Source organism: Hypanus sabinus, chromosome 13, assembly GCF_030144855.1.
Source record: "Hypanus sabinus isolate sHypSab1 chromosome 13, sHypSab1.hap1, whole genome shotgun sequence".
In the NCBI taxonomy this organism is placed as follows: domain Eukaryota; kingdom Metazoa; phylum Chordata; class Chondrichthyes; order Myliobatiformes; family Dasyatidae; genus Hypanus; species Hypanus sabinus.
Genome location: NC_082718.1, coordinates 84,597,758 through 84,623,253, shown reverse-complemented (window position 1 = coordinate 84,623,253; position 25,496 = coordinate 84,597,758). Strand labels below are relative to the sequence as shown.

Here is a 25,496-nt window from a genome sequence, read left to right as displayed (position 1 = left end):
GAGGAGAAGAGAAGGGATAAGAGCAGGTCTAGAGAAGGAAATGGATAAATAGAAATTGGTAGGGGGAAGAAATTACTAAAAGTTGGAGAAATCTATGTTCATGCCATGAGGTTGGAGGCTATCCAGGCAGAATAGGAGGTGTTAGAACTTCAAACTGAGTGTGGCCTCAGATCAATAGCCATTCAGCTTACCTCTGGAGCTCCTCTCTGACACGCAGAGACAAGTTCTTCTAAGGTACCATCACTGAACAGAAAGTGATTACCGGTAAGGCCATATTTAGGATCACAGTCAGCTGCATACTGGTTGAATCTGTGCTGCTGGTATCTTTCCATTACATGCTTATGCTGAGCACCCTCTACCGCTGGACACCTTGAGTTATGTGCAGCTAGTTCTCAGTGTATCTCCCAGAGTCTGCAGAAAATGTCAGTATGACCTAACATGTTCAAACAAGCATGAAGAAACAGTGAACCATCTTTCATGCACTCTCAGGGAAAGAATGATAGAGTGTAGTGGAGAGACCATAAGCCATACATGTCTCACCATGGTGCCAGCACGAGACTGTTAGCATGCCATGAATGTCTGTACTCCTTCTCTTCACTTCTTGAGATCCATTGAAAGCAGAGAATGACTGCCAGGCTTGGAAAGAGCCAGGGGTTGAATCACCGAGGTGAAAAAGCTGTTAAGAAAGGGATGCTTGTATTTTTTAAAGTAGAGACATGGAGATTTTGAGTGCTACCAAGATCAATTTACTGGACCATGTGAATTACTTTGAAAGTGCTACAGTACTTGCACACAGTAATGCACCATCAATAACTCACTCTGAGACGTAAAGGCAAGATATCGGCTTTTATTGACTGGAAGAAGGAACAAACAGTGAGTGACCACCATACTACATCCTGGAGACTGTGAGGCCGGGCTCAGGCCTTGATCGCCTTTATACCGGGGTCTGTGGGAGGAGCCACAGGAACAGTCAGCAGGGGGCGTGTCCAGACAGGTATATGTAGTTCACCACACACAGGAAATTGAGTGCTATCGAACTTGGATTCAACACCAGGAAGTTAAGCTGAACCGGTTAAGCTTTAGCAAGAGCAGATCGCTCATCTCTGGGTACCGGGCTTGGAGTAGGATGTCAGGGTTTTAAAGAAGGTACACTTGAGTTTTACCTGAATGTGTGAGGGATGAGTGACTTCAGAAGACAGGAAAGCCAGGAGAGCTGTCCTTAAGCAGAAGATTTGACAGGAGTATTCAAATTAATGCAGAGTTACATTAATGAGATCCACAGGAAAAGAAGTGAGAATTGGATAAGTACTGGAGAAATACCACGACTGATTGTTTATTTCTACCAAAGATCTGGCACCATACACAAAACCCCGGATGCTGAGTTACACATTCTGATTCTATGGCCTGATTATCCAAAGGAGAAGTTAGTGGTGTTGGGAGGCAGTTAGGGTGATTCGGACAGGAAATCAGGAGACCTCACATTCTGTGAAGATTTAACTTGTAACCATGTTTCATTGGACTTGATGTGTACTCTCACTGGAAGTCAGTCTGATTGACAGGAATAACTCTTAGTTGGGTGAAGTGATCTCCAGAGCAGACCGCAGGAGGACTTAGAATTAATCCGGAACAAAGAAGGAGTGTGAGGCGTGATTCCAACAGGTCTGATTCTCAAACCTAGGGTACATTTGCATTGTTGTAATGGTTAATGTTGGTGGGTGGAGACCGATAAGAAACTCACTCCTGATTCGCTTGTGACCTGAAGCCACTCTCGCCTTGCTACAATGCCAGCTTTCTAGACACTTGGGAAATCTCGCATTGTTAACCTTGCAGTGCAGGTTAAATCACAGTCAGGATCAACTTAAACTGCTGAAGTGACATAAGTTAGTTCCCCTCCCTAATTCTATCCTGCTTCCTTAAAACCCGGGTGGCACAGACACGTAGTGGTTTCAGCGCCAAGGACCTGGGTCCAGTTCCGCTGCTGTCTGTAAGGAGTTCATACACTCTCTCTCTGACTATATATATTTCCTCTGGGTGTACTGGTTTCCTCCCACATTCCAAAGACCTACAGGTTAGGGTTAGCAAAACTGTGGGCATGTGATTTTGGTGCTGGAAGCATAACAGTGCTTGCAGGTTGCCCGTGGCACATCCTCAAACTGTGTTCGTAGTTGACACAAACAATGCAATTCTTTCAACAACACACACAAAATGCTAGTGGAACACAGCAGGCCAGGCAGCATCGATAGGGAGAAGCGCTGTTGATGTTTCGGGCCGAAACCCTTCGTGACAGTGCTTCTCCTTATATATGCTGCCTGGCCTGCTGTGTTCCACCAGCATTTTGTGTGTGTTGTTGTTTGTATTTCCAGCATCTGCAGATTTCCTTGCATTTGATCTTTAAATGCAATTCTTTGTATGTTTTGTTGTTTCAGTGTCATCATCAGCATCATTATGTATCATGTTGTTATGACATTGGCGATCATGGTCCCACGACCACGATTGTTCCTGGCAAATTTTTCTGCAGAAGTGTTTGGCATTGCTTTCTTCTGGGCAGTGTCTTTACAAGATGGGTGACCCCAGCTATTATCCATAATATATATTTTTATTCTTTTTTTCTGCAAACTAACAACAACAAAAAATACAGCACATCCACAAAAACCACGACCATAACAAAATCAAATGAAACATTGAGCAGCAAAAGGGAGAATAATATAAAGGCAAAAGTAAACATACACAGCAGAGGTGCACCGCACCAAAAAACCTCAGTCCTCACCCCGTAAGAAAGTCCAATACAGGAGCCCATATCCCTTCAAAGATGTCCCCTCTGTCCTCATTACATAGTCTCAGTCTCCCCAAATGTAAAGTATTTGCCAGTTCTCTCAGGCACTGATTGTATGTAGGCACAGAGTCCATTTTGCACATTTGGAGGATTAACTTCTTAGCAATCACCATTCCAAACAATACAGCCATTTTTTCATACTTATTGGCTGAAGATAGGGAGCCATTAAAATTACTAAAAAACACTTGTCAAAGCCCAAGGAAGCAGGAGGTTTTGCCCTACTGGACGTTAAAATGTATTACTGGGCTGCACACTGATCCATTCTTGCATAGTGGAAAGAAGACCCACCCTCTACCTCAGACTCATGCCCAGCATGGTTACTCATAGAGCGAGTGCTTTGTAAGAAGACTTCCTTACCAGCTCTTCTTAATAGCCCCACTGCAGTTAATAAGTCACATTTTAGTAACAGCTTTGTGGTTGACAGCACTATAAGAATTCGGAAGCAGATTCAACTACACATTAAGGCCCCAAAAACTTATATTGACACTCCGATTTGTGACAATCATTCCTTTTTGCCTGGCCTGAATGATACCGTTTTTTCGTCTTGGAAACAGAGCGGCATCTGTAGTGTAGGTGACCTATATATTAATGGAAACTTTGCCTCATGTGTGCAGTTACAAGCAGTTTACAATATAGCCTGCATCTAGTTTTCTTAGATATTTACAAATTGGAGATTATGTTAGGAAATATATACCTAATTTCGAAGTCTTAGATGAACATGTGTCCCTGGAGGCTGTAAATAAATTTGATCCGGTTACTTGTAGTGCGGTATCCTATTTTTATCAGATCCTATCTAATGGAGCTCGGGTGGATACTGCAGGTTTAAACAGTCATGGGTGGATGAATTGGGTATAGAACTGACAGAGGAGGTCTGGGATGAGTGTTTAAAGAGTATATATGATTGTTCGGTCAACATCAGACACAGACTTATACAGTTTAAAACAATACATAGACTCCATTATTGCAAAGAAAAGTTGCACAGCTTCTATCCTGATGTTTCAGCAGTTTGTAATAGATGTAAATCTGAGAACAGTAACTTATCACGTTCATTCTGGTCATGTTGTAAGCTTTATGCATACTGGAAAAGTATTTTTCACTGTTTCTCTGAGGCTTACGGGAAGCGGTGGGAACCAGACTCGCTCATAGCCATCCTTGGAGCAACCCCAGATATTATCAATACTCTTCAGAGATTGTCTGCCTGGCATCAGTGGTCACATAACCAGGACTTGTGATAGGCACCAGCTGCTCATATGACCACCCACCGCCTGCTCCCATGGCTTCACGTGACCCTGATCGTGGGGCTAAGCAGGTGCTACACCTTGCCCAAGGGTGACCTGCAGGCTAGTTGAAGGAAGGAGTGCCTTACACCTCCTTTGGAAGAGATGTATCTCCACCTGCCACCCACTGTTTCAATGTACATGTGACATGTATAGCTAATGTGGGTAGGATGGAGATAGCTTTGAACTTTTGAAGATTTTAGCATTCATTAACAAGGCTTAGACCTCTTAATTACCTGCTTGACTGCAGACCCATTGAATGCCAGGCTCCCCAAGCAGAGTTCTCGGGTGTATTGGAACCTTCATGTCCTGTTGTCAATATTGCTGTTCCACTTAGAATACATTAATGAAGCACCTGCCTGGTTCGAGTGTGAGGTTCAGGTGCACAACTAAGTTCATTGGCAAGGGGCCACAGCCAATCTAGCAGCAACAAGAGTCAAACTAGCACAGAGAGTTACACGGTTAGTAAGACCAATCTACCCCAGTTATTTCTGAGTGTAAAAGTGGAAGTTGTTATATCAGATAAGCAGTAAGTGTAGCCTCAGTTTACTGACCACAAAGATAATAGCAAAGTAGAAATGAATATTCATCAGTGTGAGATATGAAAGCAACACACACAAAATGCTGGAGGAACTCAGCAGGTCAGGCAGCATCTATGGAAATGAGTAAACAGTTGATGTTTTGGGCAGAGACCCTTCTTCAGGACTGAAAAGGAAGGGGGAAGACAACAGAATCAAAATGTTTAAACAAATGTTTTGTATTTGTATTTACTCAGGAGATGGACATGGGGTCAATTGCAGTGAAACAAAGCAGCATCGACTTTGTCAGCCCTATACCGATTACAGAGGAGGAGGTGTTTGTTGGCTTGAGGCACATTAGAGTGGATACATTTCCAGGGTCTGACAAAGTGTTTCCTCGGACCCTGTGGGAGGTGTACAAAAATTGCAGGGGCCTTAGCAAAGATACTTATATCACCCTTAGCAATAGGTGAGGTAATGGGAGATTGGAGGATAGCTAATGTTGTTCTGCTGTTTAAGAAAGGCTCTAAACAGAAACAAGAAAATTATAGGCTGGTGAGTCTGACATCAGTTGCGGGAAAGTTATTGGAAGGTATTCTAATGGACCGGATATACAAGTATTTAGATAGACATGGACTGATTAAGGATAGTCAGCGTGAAATCATGCACAGTTGGTCATATATAGCTAATTTTATAGAGTTTTTTGAGGAAGTTCCAGGAAATGGATGAAGGCAAGCCAGTTGATGTGGTCTACATGGACTTTAGCAAGGCATTTGACCAGGGCCTGCATAGAAGGTTGATCAAGAAGTTTCAGTTGCTCAGTATTCAAGACGAGGTTGTAAATTGGATTAGACATTGGCTTTGTGGGTGAACCCAGAGCGTGGTGGTAGATGATCACCTCTGTAACTGGAGGCCTGTGACTAGTGGTGTGCTGGAGGGATCGCTGTTGGGTCTGTTGTTGTTTGTGATCTGCATCAATGATCTGGATGATAATATGGTCTTCTGGATCAGCAAATTTGCGGATGACACCAAGATTGGGGGTGCAGTGGACAGTGAGGAAGGCTATCGTGGTTTGCAGAGGGATTTTGATCAGCTGGGAAATGGGCTGAAAAATGGCAGATGGAATTTAATGCTGACAAGTGCGAGGTGTTGTACTTTGGTAGGATCAGCCAAGGTAGAACTTGCACAGTGAATGGTAGGGCACTGGTAGAACAAAGGGATCTGGAAATTCCTTAACTCATAACTCCATAACTCATTGAAAGTGGCATCACAGGTTGATACGGTTGTAAAGAAGGCCTTTGGCACATTGGCCCTCATAAATCAAAATATTGAGTACAGGAGATGGGATGTTATGCTGAAGTTGGATAAGATGTTGGTGAGGCCTAATTTGGAGATTTATGTGCCGTTTTGGTCACCTACCCACAGGAAAGACGTAAAGAAGGTTGAAAGAGTACAGAGAAAATTCACAAGGATGCTTCCGGATCTGGAGAACCTGTGGTGTAAGGAAAGATTGAATAGCTTAGGAGTTTATTCCTTAGAATGAAGATTGAGAGATTTGAGAGAGGTAGACAAAAGTATGAGAGGGTATAGATAGGGTAAATGCAAGGAGGATTTTTCCACTGAAGTTGGGGGGGGGGGGAGACTGCAAGCAGAGGTCATGGATTAAGAGTGAAAGGTGAGAAGTTTTAAGGGGAACTAAAGGGGAAACTTCACTCAGAGGGCCATAAGAGTGTGAAATGAGCTGCCAGCACAAGTGTTGCATGCGAACTCGATTTCAATGTTTAAGTGAAGTTTGGATAGGCACACAGATAGTAGGGATATGAAGGGTAATGAGTCCATGCAGGTCGATGGGAGTAGGTAGTTTAAAAAGGTTTTGGCATGGACTAGATCGGCTGATGGGCCTGTTTCTGTGCTGTACATTTCTATGATTATGATTATATTTAATGGACAGAAAGTGTCCCTTTTTAAGTTGTTTGCATTGGAAATTTTCAGTTAACTGTTTAAAAAATATGAAAGGTCCTCCCAATGTCGACCTGGAAACTGATTTTTCTTTCAAAGATTCAAAGTACATTTATTACCAAAGTGCGTATACGACCCTGAGATTTGTCTTCCTGCAGACAGCCACGAAACAAAGAAACTCCATGGAACCTGTTCATCGAAAATATTCAACACCCAACGTGCAAAAAAAGAACAAATCTTGCATATCAGCAAATAACAAGCAGCATATTTCACATCAAACTGTAAAGTCCTTGTAACGGTATAAGGAATGTTCAATTTAGCACTGTGTTGTTCATTGACTGCAATGGCATAGAGACAACTTAATTGTCCCAACTTGTCCAAGTTGGTGATTTTGTTGCATTCAAGTAATAATGTCAAAAATATCAGCAACAAATATCTCAATCAAAGCCAGGTCTGTTAATTATCATTAATTATATTATCAATTTAGACTGTGAATCATGGACAGAATTTCTGATTTGGCAATAAATGCAACTTTGGAGGATCAATATGGATGATGAAGACACTAATAAATCTGATGGACCAGTGTCTATTTGGCAAATTACTTACAATATGATTAAATGTAACTTCTTATACTTTTGTAAGAAAAATAACAGGCTATGTTTTATTCAGAAAATAAGAATTTGAATGAAGTTTATATGAGAAGGGATCCTGGAGTACAAATTAAAAGGTGCAATCTGAGTAAATAAGGAGCTAACAGAAGTAAAGCAAGTATTTGGGTTGATTACTAGAAGAAGAGAATAGAAGAACCATTGAGGAATTATTCCTAAATCAGCATCGAAATGATGATGTACAGTGACTGGAGACTGTGTATCAGATCGGTTCCCAACCTTTTCTTATGCCATGAACCAATACCTTGAAGCAAGGTGTCTGCAGACCCCATTTGGAAACCTTGGTGTAAAAAACACATGCAGCAATAATACTTGGACTGTGATGTTATATGCGATGGACTCTATTCTTTTCCTCTTTGCGAAGAAAGACTGAAGCATGGCTCATGAAATGTCTAAAATCCTGACAGGTTTTGCTGGAGTATAGAAAGAACTGTTGTATTTTGAAGAGAGCTTGTGGAGATATTTTTGGCAAGGCCTTCCTTTATTGTCCATCCCTAGCTGGGAAAACAAACCATTTAGTGAAGGCACAGACTAGTTGTGAAATGCAGATCCTCTTCCATGTAGGACCTAAGTGGATCCAACTATTTTTTAGTGGTTGTTTATTTGTTATAGACCCCATTAATAGTGTAATCCTTTAATTCCAGATTCAATATTTACTTATTTACTTAAAGTTAAATTTCCCAGATACTTTGGTGAGAATTTAATTCTTATCTCTAAATTGATAGGGTAACCATGCAGATACTAGTTCAGTAAACATTTCCATTTTTCTTTGGCCACAGAATAAAGACACAGAAGGGCATATTCCACATCTCTAAATAAATACATGCAGAAATGGGTCTGAATAAAATGTTCCCTACATTAATTTTTGGTGTTAGGGTCTCCACCCGAAATGTTATTCTTCGCAGTGGGATCTTGGGGCTCATGTCCAGAGATCTCTCAAAGTTGCCATGCAAGTTGACAAAGTGATTAAAAAGGCCTATGGTGTATTGGCCTTCATTAGTCAAGGGATTAATTTCAAAATCTGTGTGGTAATGTTACAAAATTTCAAAGTAAATTTATTATCAAAGTACATATATGTCACGATATACAACCCTGATGTTCATTTTCTTTTGGGCATACTCAACAAATCTGTAGAATAATAACCATATAGAATCAATGAAAGACCACACCAACTTGAGTGTTTAACCAGTGTGCAGAAGACAACAAACTGTGCAAATTCAAAAAGAAAAATATATATAAACAAGCAATAAATATTGAGAACATGAGGTGAAGAGTCCTTGAAAGTGAGTGCGTTGGTTGTGGGAACATTTCAGTGATGGGGCAAGTGTAGTTGAGTAAATTTATCTCTTTCGGTTCAAGAGTCTGATGTTTGAGGGATAATAATTGTTCCTGAACCTGGTGGTGTGAGTCCTGAGGCTCCTGTACCTTCTTCCTGACGACAGCAGTGAGAAGAGAACATGTCCTGGGTGGTGGGGGGCCCCTGATGATGGATGCTGCTTTCTTGTGACAACGTTTCATGTAGATGTGCTCAGTGGAGGAGAGGGCATTACCTGTGATGGACTTGGCCATTAACCAATCACTAAGAGGTAATTATTTTCAGCAGCCAGTTAACTTGCCATCCTCTCTTGTGGGAGGAAACCTGAGAACCCAGACGAAGCCACCCATTCACAAAGAGAACACATAGACTCAGTACACAGAGCAGCCAAGGTCAGGATCTCATCTGGTTCCCAAAGCTTGGCGTCAAGAGAAAGCAGGTTCACAGGCTTGGTGCGTGAGACAGAAGAAACTGACTACAAATAAGCATATTAATCATTTATTTACAAACAGTAAAAGATTCAACATCTAAATTACACAAACTAAATATTCAACAAGCAAATACTTAGCTAAGAGTGTGCGTGGGCCCTCTAAGTCTGGGGCATATTTTCCCAATGGTCCTCCAGCGCTGGGTGTGACCTCAGGGTGAAGCGGACCTTGGTGACAAAAGAAAAGAGATCAGGCCTCCTGCACCTACCCCGTGAGGTCCTGAAACCGGACACTGGTGCGGTGGCACCCACGGCAACCAATGGGAAAAAGCTTTTGCACACTTTAAACGGACCAATTGATGGTAGGAGCCGCTTTCGATCGACAAGTAAACTAACCCACACATGACACTAGATCACGTATTGTTGCCCATTCTCTGCCACTTTACCACCCACTGTGGTATTGTTTTGATTTATAAAAAAGACTTTGCAATATTAATTTTGGATAACCTCCTAATTTTTCATCAAATAATGTCAACTGTTGCCGACCACAGGAAGGTATGAGTGGTCAGCAGATGCAGATTCATGGATGGTTCCCTGTATGGCAGTCAGTGAGCTGCATACAGAAACCCTCCGTCAACCTCAGCTCCTCCCTTTCACCTCCTCTTCCTCACTTCATCCAGGACTTTCTATTGGATGGTTTCAAGACTCCTTCCTCTTTGGGGGCGGCACCCATGCCAGCGACCTGTGTTCAGTTCTGCTGCTGTGTGCAAGGAGTTCTTGCGTTCTCCATGTGACCAGATGGGTTTCATGCAGGTGCTCTGGTTTCCTCCCATATTCTAAAGCTGTAAAGGTCACCAGGGTGTGCGTACTCATTGGAATGGAAAGATCCATGACTCTGCTGTATCTCTCACTAAATATAAAAATTTTCAATCTCTCGCTGCTAAAGTCAGAAATTCCTACCTGCTTCAAAAGGGCAACAGAAAAGCAGTGTGAGTAGCCTCAGTGATTATAATCCAGTAGCACTTACGTCTAAGGTGATGAAATGCCTTGAGAGGTTGGTCATGGCTAGAATCAACACCTGTCTCAGGGAGGACCTGGACCCACTATAGTTTGGGTATCGCCACAATCGGTCCACAGCAGACACAGTCTCATTGGCTCCCCACGCAGCTTTGGATCACCAGGACAATGCAAATACTTACGTCAGGGTGCAGTTTATTGACTATAGCTCAGCATTTAACACCAAAATTCTTCCAGAGCTGATTGAAAAGCTACATAATCTAGGCCTCTGTACCTCTCTCTGCAATTAGATCCTTGACTTCCTAACTGGAAGACCACAATCTGTGCATTTGGAAGTAACATCTCCACCTTGCTGATAATCAGCACTGGTGTTGCACAGGGATGTGTGCCTAGCCCACTGCTGTGATCTCTTTACACCCGAGACTGTGAGGCTAGGCATAGCTCAAGTGCCATCTATAAACTATCGTTGGCTGAATTTCAGATAGTGATGAAAGGGCATACAGGAGCAAGATAGACCAGTTAGTTGTGTGGTGTTGCATCTACAACCTCACACTCAGTGTCAGCAAGGCCAAAAGCTGATTGTGGACTCCAGGAAGGGTAGGACAAGGGAACACAAACCAATCCTTATAAAGGGATCAGAAGTCAAGAGAGTGAGCAGTTTCAAGTTCCTGAGTGTCAATATCTTTAATGACCTAGTTTGGACACAAAATATTGAATCAGCTATAATGAAGGCAAGACAATGGCTATATTTCATTAGGAGTTTGAGGAGATTTGACTTATCAACTAAAACACTTGAAAACTTCTCCAAGTGTACCATGGAGAGCATTTTGACTGGCTGCATTACCATCTGGTATGGGGGGGGGGGGTGGTGGGTGGCAGGGCTACAGCACAAGATTGAAATAAGCTGCAGAAACTTGGAAAATTAGCCAATTCCATCATGGCTACTAGCCATAGAATCCAAGACATCTTCAAGGAGCAGTGCCTCAGGGAGAGAGCGTCCATCATTAAGGATCCCCCAGGACATGCCCTCTTCTCACTGTTCCCATCAGGGAGGAGGTACAGATGTCTGAAGGCACACACTCAGTGATTCAGGATCAGCTTTTTCCCCTCTGGCTTCCGAAATCTGAATGGACGTTGAGCCCATGAACACAACGTTATTACTTTTTTATTTCTATTTTTTTCTACTTATTTTAACTGAACTATTTTATATATATCTGCGCGCACACACATACACACTTAATGTAACTCAGTTTTTTTCTATATACATTTATCATGTACTTCATTGCACTGCTGCTGTAAAGTTAACACATTTCACAACATCTGCCAATGATTCTGATTCTAAAATGAAAAAAATTCTAAGCCCTTCATGGCTGTGACCTGAGCAATACAGGCTTACTTTTTAACATTGATTTATACTCCAGTAAATCCCCTTGTGTCCTTTCTGTCCCCCTACCTTTGCAATCCTATCCAGCTTCTCAATCCACCAATTACAGCGTCTGCAATCCTCCAACTTTGACCTGTGGTATATCTCTGACCTTCATTACTTCCATCTTGCAAACATGCATTTCAAAGCCTTAGCCCAAGGCTTTAGGATTTTCTCCCCAAAGCCTTTTCACCTTTCATTTTTTTTTCTTTGCTTTTAAAGGACTCCTTAAAATGTATTTGTTAATGCTTTTGATCATCTGGCTTGCTGTCAAATTATCATTAATAACACTGGTGAAGTATCTCGTGAAATTTTACTGGCCTAAATCAATGCAAGGTTTTGCTGGAACAGATTTCCAATTGCGCAGTAACTTTGTGATCTAAAGATAATCAAAAAGCATAGCAGCTGTTATTACAGGCCATCATTTCTCAAGGTTATTCTGAGGGCTTTTGCTCATGCAGATTTTTAAAAAAAGCTCTATTTGTCACGTGTGCATCAAAATATTAAACCACACAGCGAAATGTGTCATTTGTGTCAATGACCAACACAGTCTGAGGATGAGCTGGGGGCAGTCTGCAAGTGTTGCCATGTTTCCAGCCCCAACTTAGCATGCCCACAATTTACTGTTGGCTTTCGTAAATAAAACACTATTAAGGAAAACCGTAACAACTCCTTTATTGCCCTCCAAACACAGAACATAAAGTGTGGCTAAAAAAAACTTCATGAGATTACATCATCACATCAGACCTGCCTCTTAAAGTGAACCCTGACTCAGTTTCCATCCATTATATTACCCTACATTACGACCCATATGCCTTCGGCATGTGCGTGGGAGGAAACCAGAGTATCAGGAGGAAGCCCACACAGTCAATACACTAACCAAAGTCTTTTAAAGAGAGCTTTAAGAGAGAAAATGAAAGGTAGAAAGATGTTAGGGAGAGTTTCTCTATGCCTTGGTTGAAGGCTTTGAAATGCTTGGCTGCCAGTTGAAAGTAAAGTCAGGGATACACCATTGGTCAGAATTGGAGATTGTAGATATATCGATGGATTGAGGGATTTGATGGAATTGTGAAAGAGGGGAGGAAAAGGCCACAAAGGGGTTTACCGGAGTGGAGACTAATGTTTAAAAAGTAGGTCTGCATTGGTCAGGGTACAGCCATGAATGATGTAGAATATATTTTTTTATTTTTACTTAGAGATACGGCACAGTAAGAGACACTTTTGGCACAATGACAATGCTCATCATGTGACCAATTAACCTACGATCCCGTACATCTATGGAATGTACAAGGAAAACAGAGGGAATCCTATACAGTCACAGGGGGAGAACACACAAACTCCTTACAGACAGTGGTGGGCTTTGTATCCCGATCGCTGGTGCTGTAAAGCGTTATGCTAACTGTTACGCTGATAAGATCTGAAAATAAGTTGAGGAGGAAAGCCTTGCAGATGGTGAAAACACGTGCTTAAACTACTGAGGATTAAAATTTTTGGAAGTGATGCATTTAAACTGCAGTAATGTTCACAGAGCCCACTTGAAGGGTTGATTCCCTTGCTGCAGTTTTAATCACCATCTTGGGCTGTTCCAGTCCTTCTCATTGAGCTTTTAGAGGTGCAAACTGAATAAGTAACACATTATCTCTCAAGATCTCTGTTGCCAGGTAACAAATTAACTTGAAGGTCATCCAGCTCTTATTTGAGGAACCAGATGATTAAGATTCATGGGAAACTCTCTCTCTAACTCTGTGTTATATAACTCCATAAAAGCTGCACCCAAAAGCTCGGCCCCAATTCTTCGGTCTCAGTCACTGTCTGACAGGCACAAGGTCTACTTCTTTGAATCTATGTCTTCCCTTTGGTTCAGTGACCCTTGCAGCTCCATTACTGTACCCAGCCACCGATTCTAATGACATTTTCAGCCTTACAAACCGGGAGCAACAGTCCTTCAAAATCCACACACGGGCTTTACTTCCTACTGGGTATGATCAGCAATCAGGAACCTTGCTGTCTTCTCTTTTGCTTTCAAACTGAAATGTTAATTTCTGTCTTTGCACTTCTATTAGGGTACCACATTAAGCTGGAATGAGAGCCATTATTAGGCAGAACCAAACATGCCGCTGAGTAGAGAGGAGAAATCATCCAAGACAAGAAATGAAAATCTTTTCAGCCAAGTGTGGTAAATGGAGAAACATTGAAACATAGATATCTGCAGGCGTTAGAAACAGATTCCTCTTTAACGCCACCCTTCGCTGTTAAATCATTGAATATAGTTTGTTTGACATTTTCCTCTGGCAAACCCAACAATTGGAATGTCATCCAGCAGAATCTTAGAAAACAGAGCAGAATATATCATACTGGCAGTAAAACTCCACGCTTTTAATTGAGGAAATGTGCGCAAGTTCTTTAAAAAGATGCTGGATGATTTCAAAACCATATTTTAATGTACTGTATATAAACCAGTCACATTGGATTGTTAAGTAAAGAGCTGTCGAACCCTGTTAAAACAGAGTCTCCTTGTCATTGCTTCCTCTAAGCTGCATTGGAGTGCAGCTGCACGGTAACTGAGGTGCCCCTGTGCACATATCCTTTGTTGCCGTGCAGCTGATATACAGACGGGTGAGAAAAAAAATTATGAAACGTGAATTGTGCTGCATTTCATTAACAAATAAAGTCAATAGTATTTTTTAATTTCATTCTGAATATTCATAGTATGCGTATTACAAAGCAAAACATTTAAAGTGCCGTATAGTTTACAGGCCTGTAAAAATTAGTTGTTCAGAGCAATGGTTGGTCCGTACAGCTGTAAATTAAAATGAGAGGGAATGTTGCTCATGGCCTCCAACAGAAAACAATTTTGGATGGGTTACATAGGAGGTGACTAACTTGCTTTAAACACAACAGGGGTTTGACTATATGGTCTGCAAGGGCATTTTAGAACTTTATTAAGCCTTTGAAGGATGTTAAAGTTGCATTCATCCGTCCAAGAAATGGAGCCCATAATTTCGATCTCATTTCTCAATGGAGCCTTCTAAGCTAGGGGTACATTCCTTATGACACCCATGCAGGATCATTTCAAAGATTCAAAGTGCATTTACTATCAAAGTAAGTATGCATTATACAACCCACGGATTCGTCTTCCCCAAAGACAGCCACAAGGTGAAGAAAACCATGGAACCCATTCAAAGAAAAACATCAACACCCTCTCCCACACCACATTCCAGGAGGAGACTCAGGAATATCGTCGCACTCAGATGTAGAAGGATTCTTCATTGCTGTTTCCATATCAATTTCGTTTTACCAGCCAGGATTGTTAGCCTTGAGCTGAACCGCTGAACCTAGATGTCTGATGGACGATGCTTGGTCTTGCCTCTACCATTTGACCTGTTTGTCATGGGTGACCCTACCAAGAGCCAAAGCATAAAGCCCTGACTCCAGCCAGCATAGCTCTCCGGGTCAATGAGGCACACAAGGTTGTGGTTCTCTTGAAGGATGTTGCTTCTAGTGGAAATCACTTTGTTTTCACTAACACAAAATTAAATGTGAAATAACTTGGTTTCAAAATGTCTGGCAAACAAAGTAACCAAATCACTTCCAAATGGGAGACTCAGTATTTTGGAAGGGTATCTACTCATCAGCACCGGAATGAGTTGTGTTTGTTGCCCCGGAGACCAGAAAGGAAAGAGAACTTTGGCAGGGAGCTCGTTATTTCTGCTCACAGCTGCCGATCTGGCAGAAAATTTTATGATGTTTTTGTGTGATTAGCCTGGTCTGGAGATCTGTAAATATAGTTTTGCTGTCTGTGATGTGTTTATGAATAGCAGATGAGATAACCCATCTTATAGAGTGATCAATGTAGAGACATATGGCACTGAAAGCAAGCCCTTCAGCCCACTTAGTCCATGTTGAACTTCAAACATCCATTTACACTGATTTCTACGAATTTCATCTTCTTCTCCCCAACTTCATAATTATGTGTCATGTCTTATGATGTGGGTAACCATGATAGCTCTTGCAAATTTTTCTGCAGAAGTGGTTTGCCACTTCTTTATTCTGGGCAGTGTCTTTACAAGAACAGCCGTCAATACTCTTCAGAGATTGCCTGCCTGGCGTCAGTGGTGACATAACCAGGACTTGTGATCTGCACCGGCTGCTCATACGACCATCCACCACCTGCTCCCATGGCTTCACATGACCCTGATCAGGGGACTAAGCAGGTGCGACACTTTGCCAAAGGGTGACCTGCAGGCTAGCTGAGGGAAGGGGACCTTACACCTCCTTTGGTAGAGATGTATCTCCACCCTGACTCCAAAATTCTCCACGTATTCCTGTCAAATCAACCCAGATTCTACCATTCATCAGGGTTATTTACAGTGACCATGGGATGTGGGAGGAATCCAGAACGTTCTGAACTTGCAAACTCCTCACACATGACCTTAAAGGTCAACTTTGAGCCTAGGTCATTGCAGCTGTGAGGCAATGACTGTATTATTCTTTCTTCTGCATTCTTTGAATTTTAAAGGAGAGAACAAGACTGTGTTAAATCTAAAGCATTGGATGAGGTCATAGTTACTTGTGTCATCTTACTAAGTGAGTAAATGGAATAGAAATTTATCGTCATTGCTCAAGACAACGAGATTGTGGTGTTACTCCAGTCTGTGCAAAAACAGATATTTACAATGCATGCAGTGTAGCATAATTTTAAAAATCCAATATTTACATGCAACGAGTGACTGATCATCCATAACACTCAAAGGTCATAGCCAAGCTGTGGCTTAGCGTCAGCAAGCTGGGGGTGAGGGGGGGTGGTGGTAATGTAGCGTAGTGGTTAGCACAACGCTTTACTGTACAGGCGACCCGGGTTCAATTCCTACCACTGTTTGTAAGGAGTTCGTACGTTCTCCCCGTGACCGCGCGAGTTCCTCTAGTTTCTTCACACAGTCCAAAGATGTACCTTTTGGTAGGTTGAATGATCATTGTAAATTGTGCCGTGATTAGGCTAGGATTAAAACCAGGAGATTGCTGGGTGGTATGGCTCAAAGGATCAGAAAGGTCCATTCCATGTTGTAGTTCAATGACTAATTAAATAATTCAGCTGCACGACAGCCGTCAGGAAAGATAAAAACTGCTTTTCATTCTTACTGACTGGGCTAAGATGTTTCTGTATTTCCTACCAGATGGCAGGAGAGTGGACAGACTGTGTCCGGGATGGGATGGATCTTCAATGACGTTACTTCGAGAATTGTATATTGTCTCCAGATCCATTAGTTGAGACCCAATGATGTCCTGAGCCATCCTAGTCACCCCTTGGGGTGATTTGTGAATGCCAGTTTCAGCAGCAGCCACTTAAAGGCTTGAATGCAAGTTAAAATGCGTGCAAGTGTTACTTAATATGGATCCAAGAATTCCTGCTCTAACCACCTAACTATGGCTGTTTCAGAATAAATGGAATGTTAATTTTGATTTCAAATTCCATGGAATGAAATGCTCATCATTTAAGGGTTAACCTTTCATGGTCTTCACTGCAGAACTTATTTCTGAAGCATATCAGGAGACGTCGCAAGCCCTTTTGTCAAGACCTCAGCAGCATTTGAACAGTGTCTATCTCGCAGAATATCTTCTGACTGGTATAAGTACTGTGTTAGTCAGCAATTACAGCACGTGTTTTAGGAGGAATCCATAGCAAGAGAACGTTTGTTTGCAGTTACCTGTGACATAGTACGGGAAGAGGAAATAAAATTGCACAGGCAAGTATTAATTGTCAGTGCAGAGATGGTGGAGAGGTGGTAGTTTTGGAAAGCAAAGAATGTCCACTTTGACTACAGGACATCCCCTTTCATATGAGTCTCCCAGAATTCTAGTTCTTGAACCATCCTTCGTTGTGCCGTGCTGTGAGCCAGACGTTCCGCACCATCAGTGGGAGATGGTGAAAGGGGTCCAGAGTATGTACTCTGCCCAGTGAGTAATGAGATGAATGGGAACTTGAGTGGCCAGACTGAAGGTACATTCAACAACTGTAGGCTGGAGGAATGAATCCCTACTCTGAGCAATGGATGCTGAACAATGTTGAGATCTGCCTATACTGATGAGCATTCACTGTCAGTACACCAGTGTATTCACAAGTTTGGCAGGCCATCCAACTTTCACCCAGCAGGTGCACCCACACTATTATTGTGTTTGTTACTGAGGGACAGTGCAGAGCACACCAGGACACCGGTATGCAGGATACTCAACTGGACTTCGTTGACAATCCTGCTTGTGCAGTATGTGAACTCCTCCCATGTGAGAGTGGCAAAGAAATATCACCGTTAACCACCACTGCAACTATGACATCATTTTGGTGTTTATATATCATCTGTACCACGCAAACATCAGGTAATATCGATCTAAACTTTGTGCAGAGATTTTTGATTCAGGGTCCAAATTAGCGAATGTGACAGATATATGAACCTTGTTCAGCAACCATGTTAAGGAAAACACTGTCTTCCCAGCTAATCAGCCTGTTCTCCATGTGCAGAGTTGTGAGGAAAGCCTCTTGCTGGAGACAGAAACAGAGTTGATATTTATGGGATAGACCTGAATGGAATGGAAAGAAATAGAAAAAAAATTATACGCCTTGTTTGATTTCTGTCTTTTCTCAGATGTTGCCTGACCTTTTGAATGTTTCCAGCATTTTGTTTTTATTAAAGAAAACCATTGAAAAGTAGCCAAAGATCAGAGCTCTGTTAAATAGTTCATGTCTTGTGACTCACTGGTTACTTCCTCAGCTGAGGGCTGGTTCTTCACAGGCACCCAGTTGGCTTGGATGAAAACTTACTAATAAAATTGCAACTGCTGTCAGGAATTCCTAATCTAACTTTCCCTGCCTAACGATGCTGTATCCAAACCCTGGCATCACATTTTTCATCCGTATCAAAGCTCATGGCTCTGCATGGTGCAACAAAGTCCAAGGTTCAAAGTTCAAAGTACATTTATTATCGAAGTGTGTATACTTTATACAACCTTGAGATCCATTCCCTTACAGGCAGTCAAAAAACAGAGAAAGTGGTAGAACCCATTAAAACAAAAGAAGACGACCAAATGTCCAATGGGCAGGGAAAAATAAGCAGATGGTGCAAACAATGAAAGTAAGCAAGTAACGTTCAGAACTGAAGTTCAGGAAAGTGAGTTAGTTGCAGGCCACAACCTCAGTTCAGTGCAGAGATGAGTGAACCTCATGGAGCAGCGAGCTGAAGTTAATTGCAGAGATGAGTAAACCTTGCGGGGGAAGCGTCAGTCCAACGCTTGCCTCATCGGTGGCCTTCAAGCCAACAAAACACCTGGATTTTGAAAATGGGAATAGTTAGCTGTGCTCTCTTACTCATTGGACTGATGGGAAGAGGAGGTGTGGGTGACTAAATCTTCCACTGATGCTGTGGTTCCAGGTTGATATGAAAGAACAGAGTGGAGGCGTGCAGTGGTTTCTGATGCATCTGCGGGGTCTGGGGATAGACAATGATCAAAGTGAGCAATTTTTGCATTGAATGAAAGAAATCAGTCTGCAAGTATTCACAAGAGATAACTTCAAAGCTGATTAAAGAAGCTATTTCTGTTCATTATTTACTGATTGGTTTATTAAAAATGATAGGAAAGTTCTTCCAGAGTTTCTGAAAAGATTGCTTGAGGTATTAACTCAAAAATTTACAATATACAGTATTGTGCAAAAGTTTTAGGCACACATGTATAGCTAGGGTGCCTAAGACTTTTGCACAGTACTGTGTTTGTCAATGTGGAGAGTGAGTTTGTAAATCTGGCAGGAACAAAGGAATTTGGGAATGGTGAGGGTGAAGCATCGTGAGGTGGGGTGGGGTTAGTGGCAGAGAAGGAGTGCCAGGGGTTGGAGTTGGCACGGGAGCAGACACACCCAGCCCTGAGACACCAGGCAAGGTCATTTAATTCCAAACAATTGGTTTATTGATTATTACAGAATGTCTCTCTGGTGCTTCTCACACCCTCCCCCTTTCCCAGCCATGATTCCCCTCTCTCTGCCCTTCCCACGCTCAGCCCACAAGAGACCCATATCAGAATCAGGTTTATCATCATTCACATATGCCATGGAATTAGTTTTTATTTGTTGCAGCCTTAGAATGCAATACATTAAATCTCTACAGTACGGTGTAAAAGTCTTATGCACGCTGGCTATATATATATATATATGTATACATATATATGTGCCCTAGACTTTTGCACAATACTGTATTTGAAATGCCAAGTAGTGATATAAGATAGATAAACTATAGTGTACGGATGTTGTTATTTACATATAGTATCATAAATGTGTGTTGGAAAATAATTGTACACAAACAATAATCCACTCGAAAAGTAATATGAGGTAAGTCCAGGTTAACACAAAATGCTGCAGGAACTCAGCAGATCAGCCAGGACCAGAGTACAGAGATGCAACTACAGTCTATCAGGAAGTCAATGGGCTATAATGAAGCACTATTTGCTGAAGGTGAATGACCAGCCACTCTGGCCCAGTTTGCTGTGTATGGGAGACCGGGCCAGCAACACTGGAAGGTGTACCAAAGACAGACAGACAGGTTCTGTTGCTGACTGTTTAGGCTTAGGATAAAATAGCATTTGCCAAAGGCAAGTAAAAGAAATTAAAGTTGTTTGTTTCAATAAAGCAGTCAGAACTCGCTATCACAACAGAGCCCTAAATCATATTTGCCTGCAATACTTGCATGCATTTGACCTACAGAGATGAAACATGCACACATTAGGTTGGAGCTGGAGGGCATTACAATGTGTGTCTCAGTCTCCAGGATAAGCCATCCTTCCTTTACAATTGAAAACATATGATTAAAATCCAAAACTGAGACAAATAAGAAAAAAGATGATGAGTTAGAAATAAACCCCTAGATAATTAATTCAAATGAAAATATAAGTCTATATTCCGTATCTCTGTAATGTCTAATATGATTCCAGACTCTTTTATTAATAGATTTGAAAAGTGATGATGATAAAACCTCTCTCACTGAGTAAGAAGGAAGAAAATATGTGAGTGAGATTGTCATCACCTCGGAAGATTGAGCTATTTAAATATGTATCAGAACACATCTGGGATCTCTTTATCTCTGGGAACTCTTTATCTGCATGGCAAAAGACAGCTCATCCATTAATTCCACATTGCGTTCTTCATCTTAAGCCAATCACCCCACTAGGACATAGGCCGCTGACGGCAGGTCACCAGAGTCCTCTGTCCTGGTTTTCCCAGGTGTAGCCCATCTCCTTGGTATATTCTTCCTCTCCCAGTGATGAGGTCTCCAGGGTTTCTGCTGGCATTTCTGTAGCTCTGGGTTTTTATGGAATGGGGTTGCTGGCCCTATTACCATTCCTCCTCCTTTTGCAGCTGGGATTTCTGCATTGAATTAATGCTGGCAAAACAGAATCAGTCAGTGATTTGCTGAAGTGATACACGGGAGGCTGTGAGGGAAGGATTAAAAAGGAAACTCTCTCACTCTCTCTCTTTTATATATATATATGTCGGAGGATGCTACCGAAGTTCTGCTATTTATGGATTGGACTGTGGACTGGGATTCAAAGGAACACTTTCAGTTTTATGTTTTTATATTCTGTGTTTTTGCCTGTTTTTTTCTTGTTGCAGTTTGCCCGACTTTTTTTGCTTGCGGAGGAGTTACAGCTTTGACGTTTTTGTTTTTTTTTTGGGCAAGTTGCTTTTTGTCGCATGGGGGAGTGTTTGATTTTCCTATTGATTCCTATGATTTGTTTTTTATTTATGTGGGGATGGTGTGTTGATCTTTTTCTTTGAACAGCTTCCATTGTTTTTCTTTGTTTCATAGCTGTCTGGACAAGATGTTGTATACTGCATACGTACTTTGATAATAAATGCACCCCTTTGAGATACATCTCCACCAAAGGAGGTGTAAGGCGCTTCTTCCTTCTGCTAGCCTAAAGGTCACCCTTGGGCAAGGTGTAGCACCTGCTTAGCCCCCAGATCAGGGTCACGTGAAGCCATGGGAGTGGGTGGTGGATGGTCGGATGAGAAGCTGGTGCATATCACAAGTCCTGGTTATGCGACCACTGACACCAGGCAGACAATCTCTAAAGTGTATTGATAATGGCTGTATAGACACTGCCCAGAAGAAAACAATGGCAAACCAGTTCTGCAGGAAAATTTACCAAGAGCAATCATGGTCATGAGACCATGATCACCCACGTCATACAACATAGCAATGATAATGATGATGGTGCTTCTGCAGGGAACTTGATCTGATCAAGGAATGTACACATGCCAGCATTACCCATGTTCTGAGGACTAATTTTAAAAGATTACCATGCCCAAAATGTATAACACTAATCTGTTCCTGGGGATAGCTGTTACTGAAAAAGACTATGCATTCATGCAAATTGGACAGGTTCAAATACACTGGAGTTAGAAGTTAGCATTCAGAGCAATGCTTTCTCGAGATAGACATGGCCACAAACAATTAACAGTTCCAAAAACAAATTGCCACAGGAAGTCAGTGGATCGATCAACACCCATGGAGGTGAAGGGATAGTTAATGTTTCAATCATGATCCAGCATTGGAACTAGATAGGGTCCTGATGCAAAGTCTAGACCCGAACCACCAAAATGCCCTCTCCCTCCACAGGTACTGAGCTGAACACTGTTGCCTCCTGCATTTTGCTTTTCCACTCCAGATTCCAGTATCTGCAGTCTCTCCTGTCAACAGTTACTGTTCTGTAGCCCCATTTTCACCCTGTCACTTCCAGATGATGTAATGCCCCCACTGCCTAGGAGATGGAACTGAACATCAGTGACAATCCTGCATGCAGAGCCACCCCAGCAGTAACTCCCTGCACCGAACATTACCACTTTCTTGGAGGAATGCTGCAGAAAGTGCATCATCGTGTTTGTGATTGCGAGAGGAAAATGGAACGTTTGGAAGGAAGCTACATGGTCAACAACATATCGATGCAGTTAAAGCAGCAGCTATCTTTTATCACGAGTTGGTTTGTCACCAAAGACACTCACAAATTTCCACAGATGGAGAGCATTCTAACCGGCTGCATCACTGTCTGGTTATGTCAGGGGTTTGGGGGGGGGGGGTGCTACTGCACAGGAACAAAATAAGCTGCAGAATGTTGTAAACTCAGTCAGCTCCATCATAGGCACTAGCCTCCCCAGCATCCAGAACATCTACAAGGAGCAATGCCTTCAGTTAGTATCATTAAGGACCCCCATCACCCAGGATGTGCTCTCTTCTCATTGCTACCATTAGGGAGGAGGTACAGAAGCCTGAAGGCACACACTCAGTGATTCAGGAACAGCTTTTTCCCCTCTGTCATCAGATTTCTGAATGGACATTGAACCCATGAACACTGATGCTGGTCAGAGGCAGAACAAGGAAAATCTGCACATCCAGCATCTAAAGTTAGGATTGAACCTTGGTCTCTGGCACTGTAAAACAGTGGCTCTTCCAGCTGTACCTCATTGCTGTCAAAATGTCCATGATGAAAAATGCATTATCTGTTCAATGGGATTCAGACTGTGTGCTCCGTGAGTTCTTAATTACAGGCAAAGGGCACGGCATATGGAGGAACTGTGTAAATCGTGTGCATACACAAACAAGTTACTCACATACTGATGGCATCTCCGAAACCTTCTGCAATGCACTGTTGTAGCCAGAGATCAGTTTTCAAAGGGGCTGATGGCCATAAAGGAACAAGACATTTCATAATCAATTAATTAGTTGATAGATTGAATTAAAACTTTGGCAAACATTGGCAAAAAAAAACAGAAATTGCTGGAATACTCAGCAAGTTGGGCCTTACCTGTAGGAAAAGTTAATGTTTTAGGTCGAAACCCTTCATTGGAAATCTTTCAGAATTCAACAAAGGAGAAATGTTTTTTTCTTTATATTTTTATTTTCAATGCTCGGCGTCACCAACAAGGCTAGTACTTATGATCCATCTGTAAATGCCCTTCAAGGTGGCAGTGTTTCACAATCTGGAATATGATTTCTTATTATTATTACCATCAGGGAGGAGGTACAGGAGCTTGAGGACCCACACTCAATGATTCAGCTTTTTCCCCTCTGCTATCAGGTTTCTCAGTCATCCATCAGCACATCAGGCATCATTCTTTTCTGTTATAGTACTTGTATGTCCTTGCAAAGTACTGCTGCCACAAAAGCACAAATTTCCCATTATCTAAATCGGTGGTAATAAATTGGCTTCTGCTTCTGGTGAGTCAACTACCTGAATTACTGCATTCTTCGGATTCCAGGATTTGATGAAAGAAGTAAAACAAGAGCATGTGAGAGTGAGTACAGTGTTCAGCATGGGCCAGATGGGCTGAAAGCTCTCTTTCTGGGCTCTATACTTAGTCTAGTATGAGAAAGAAGAAACACACTGTGAGAGATTAACTGGACTGCATCTTGTTTGCATGTATCAAAGAAAACATGAACAGTTGTGGCATGTTCACAAACTTTATATATATTTAATCAAAACACTGATTCTGATGCCCTCTGTGACCTTCGCAGTGTGCTGGGTTTACTTGTGTTGAAGTCATAGAATTGGTCGATGCTCCCTCTAATTTGTAATAATCAGTGTGCTCGAAAATCTTGTGCAGTGCAATTTTTTTGCCACATGACAACAAAATGTGCGTACTGACTTTTTAAGTGGAAGTAAACCTGAAGCTGTTCTAAGATAATAAACCATTTTGCTTTAAATCAACTCGCTGCTATTTTGCCTCCACGCCCTTTGCTTCTTTGGAATTTGACAGAGTGGAGCAATAACTTCTTCAATAAAAACGGTATAAATAAGCCAGTTCTACAATGTATAGACATATTATCGCCAACTCCATGTTGTCACCGCCATCTGCACCAGAAACTGGAAAGGGAAATGTGATTGTGTAAGACCATGAAATATACTTAACATGCCAACAAAGTAGAGGGTGACAACCTTTTGTGTGCACCTTAAATTCCTCTGTGCACTAGTAGAAAAAGGTGTGTGCACACACACCTTAGAGGGAACACTGGAATTATCAGGGTACCACATACCTTTGAACTTTGCAAGGGCAGCTCATCTTGACTCTTATGGTAACTCCTCTTGAACAACATTTGGACTCACTTCAGAAGCATCTTGGATCTCTCAGTCTTCTTTGACTCTTTTACGCTCAAGTATCATTTGCTAAAATCAATATTTCAGTAATATTGTGAATATATAGTTGATTAAGTGTTCTGTTTGTTTACATAATCCATTATGGGTTATATGTAAAAGTACGTGAATGGCATATGTCATAATGTTACTGCGTCATAAGTGCGAGTCTCACTTCCTCCGGTCTCCCCATGTTTTTCTCTTGATTAGTTTTATGTTCTGGAGTTACACAACATAACATGTACTCTATCAAACTTCTCTGCATTTCATAGACTCAAACATCTCCAGACTCTCTCCAATGCCATCACCTCACCATCAACCTGCCCAGAGGTCTGACTCTGCAAACTCTGGTGTGCAGATTGAATTAATTCTCCTGCTGCCTTACATCCTGATGCATTCCCAGTTTTAATTGTGCTTCCTCTATTGTCCCTTCAAAAGCTGAGTTAATCAAAATTGTGTTTTCCATGTTGGGTGGTGGGGTGGAGCTACACCTCTACCAAAGGAGGTGTAAGGGACTCCTTCCCTTCACTAGCCTGGAAGTCACCCTTGGGCAAGGTGTAGCACCTGCTTGTCTACCCCACCCCCAATCAGGGTCATCTGAAGCCATGGGAGCAAGTGGTGGATGGTCGTACAAGCAGCTGCTGCATGTCACAAGTCCTGCTATGTGACCACTGATGCCAGACAATCACTGAAGAGTATTGACAATGGCTGCGGTCACCCATCTTGTAAAGACACAGTCCAGAAGACGGCAATGGCAAACCACTTCTGTAGGAAAATTTGCCAAGAGCAATCATAGAAACATAGAAAACCTACAGCATAATACAGGCACTTCGACCCACAAAGTTGTGCCAAACATGGTCATGATCACCCACATCATTCGACACGGCACACAATG

The 25,496-nt window shown here is 42.0% G+C and overlaps 1 long non-coding RNA gene across 1 annotated transcript; it reads right to left on the bottom strand.

Annotated features, from left to right (window-relative positions):
- Positions 1–9,170: 9,170 nt before the first annotated feature.
- LOC132403527 (uncharacterized) lies at positions 9,171–23,692 on the bottom strand. Its single transcript, XR_009515285.1, has 3 exons — positions 23,276–23,692; positions 23,082–23,148; positions 9,171–9,225 (listed from the first exon to the last, which is right to left on the bottom strand). It is a non-coding gene; the product is annotated as an uncharacterized LOC132403527 (long non-coding RNA).
- Positions 23,693–25,496: the final 1,804 nt, after the last annotated feature.